Source organism: Neophocaena asiaeorientalis, unplaced genomic scaffold, assembly GCF_003031525.2.
Source record: "Neophocaena asiaeorientalis asiaeorientalis breed wild unplaced genomic scaffold, Neophocaena_asiaeorientalis_V1.1 scaffold160, whole genome shotgun sequence".
In the NCBI taxonomy this organism is placed as follows: domain Eukaryota; kingdom Metazoa; phylum Chordata; class Mammalia; order Artiodactyla; family Phocoenidae; genus Neophocaena; species Neophocaena asiaeorientalis.
In genome coordinates, this window is record NW_020175675.1 from 2,307,549 (window position 1) to 2,310,303 (window position 2,755).

Below are 2,755 nucleotides of genomic sequence, written 5' to 3' on the forward strand. Positions count from 1 at the left end.
AAAAAGAAAAAGGCCCATAAAAAAAAAAAAAAAAAAAAAAAAAAAAAGAGCACATTGAAATCTTATTTTAAAAAAGACATCATTGGCACATGAAAAGTAGTCCAGGCAGCCTATAGGAACAGAGAGCAGCTCTCAGCTCCCAGCCAGCCGGGAAAAAGGACCTCGGAGCTGTAGCCACAAGAAACTGGCTTCTGCCAACAACCTGAATGAGTTTAGAAGCAGGTTCTTCCTAAGAGCCTCCAGTTCCCTGATCAGGGATCAAACCTGCACCCTTGGGACTGAAAGCACAGAGTCTTAACCACTGGACCATCAGGGAATTCCCCAGAATCATCCACTTCTTACCACCTCTGCCACCCTCATCCAAGCCACCATCATCTCAGGTTTATCCACTGAGAGTGACTGAGGGCAGCAACATCCCAAAGCAAGGAGCCCACTTAGCAACCAGATCTTAGATTCTGAGTACTAAGAAATCTGGCAGAGACCATCTTCATCAAATGAATCAAATAAACAAAGTTAACATCACAAGGAATGCAACAAATTGAAATTGTACGTCACCCAGTAGGATGCAGTAGGAAGAACACAGCACCACTTGCGTGATATTCCTCCAAAGTGCATCACTTGAGACCTGTGACTTGCACAAGTGGCACCTCCAGTGGAATCCTGTGGGACATAATTCAGTTTCCATGTGGATAGGAATTATCAAAGCAAAAACTGCACTAGACAGAGTTATAGAGCTGTGTGGCTGACAGGGCCTTGGTGCTCCAGCCAGATGTCAGGCCTCAGCCTCTGAGGTGAAAGAGCTGAGTTCAGGATATTGGTCCAAAAGAGATCTCCTGGCCACATGTGATATTAATGGCGAGAGTTCTCCCAGAGATCTCTATCTCAACGCTAAGACCCAGCTCCACTCAATGACCAGCAAGATCTGGCACTGGACACCCCATGCCAAACAACTAGCAATACAAGAACACAACACCACCCATTGGCAGAGAGTCTGCCTAAAACCATAATATATTCACAGACACCCCAAAACACACGACCGGCTGCAGTCCTGCCCACCAGAAAGACAAGATCCAGCCTCATTCACCAGAACACAGACACCAGTCCCCTCCACCACCAGGAAGCCTACACAACCCACTCAACCAACCTTACCCACTGGGGCACACACAAAAAACAACAGGAACTATGAACCTGCAGCCTGCAAAAAGGAGATACCAAAACACAGTAAGTTAAGAAAAATGAGAAGTCAGAGAAATACACAGTAGATGAAGGAGCAAGGTAAAAACCCACCTGACCAAACAAATGAAGAGGAAATAAGTAGTCTACTTGAAAAATAATTCAGGGAAATGATAGTAAAGATGATCCAAAATCTTGGAAATAGAATCAAGAAAATACAAGAAATGTTTAACAAGGATCTAGAAGTACTAAAGAGCAAACAAACAATGATGAACAACACAATAAATGAAATTAAAAATTCTCTAGAAGGAATCAATAGCAGGATAACTGAGGAAGAAAAATGGATAAGTGACCTGGAAGATAAAATAGTGGAAATAACTACAGCAGAGCAGAATAAAGAAAAAGGAATGAAAAGAATTGAGGACAGTCTCAGAGACCATTGGACAACATTAAATGCACCAACATTCGAATTATAAGGGTTCCAGAAGAAGAAGAGAAAAACAAAAGGACTGAGAAAATATTTAAAGACATTATAATAGAAAATTTCCCTAACATGGGAAAGGAAATAGTCAATCAAGCCAAGAAAGTGCAGAAAACTCCAATGCAGGATAAATCCATGGAGAAACACTCCAAGACACATATTAATCAAACCATCAAAAATTAAATAAAAAGAAAAAATATTAAAAGCAGACAGGGAAAAGCACCAAATACCATACAAGGGTATCCCCATAAGATGAAAAGCTAATCTTTCAACAAAAACCCTGCAAGCCAGAAGGGAGTGGCAGGACATGTTTAAGGTGATGAAAGGGAAAATCCCACAACCAAGAATACTCTACCCAGCAAGGATCTCATTCTGATTCAATGGAGAAATTAAAACCTTTATAGACAAGCAAAAGCTAAGAGAATTCGTCACCACCAAACCAGCTTTACAACTAATGCTAATGGAACTTCTCTAGGCAGGAAACACAAGAGAAGGTAAACACCTACAATAACAAACCAAAAACAAATAAGAAAATGGTAATAGGAACATACATATTGATAATTACCTTAAATGCCAGTGGAATAAAAGCTCCAACTAACAGACATAGACTGGCTGAATGTATACAAAAATCAAGACCCGTATATATGCTGTCTACAAGAGACCCACTTGAGACCTAGGGACACATACAGACTGAAAGTGAGGGGATGGAAAAAGATATTCCTTGCAAATGGAAATCAAAAGAAAGCTGGAGTAGCAATTTTCATATCAGACAAAATAGACTTTAAATTAAAGACCATTACAATAGACAAATAAGGACACTACATAATGATAAAGGGATCAATCCAAGAAGATATAACAATTGTAAATATTTATGCACCCAACATAGGAGCACCTCAATATATAAAGCAAATGCTAACAGCCATAAAAGGGGAAATTGACAGTAACACAATAATAGTAGGGGATTTTAATATAATAAAATTGTCCCAGTTTGCAGATGACATGATAATATAAATAAAGAATCCGAAAGATGCTACCAGAAAACTACTAGAGCTAATCAATGAATTTGGTAAAAGTAGCAGGATACAAAATTAATGCACAGAA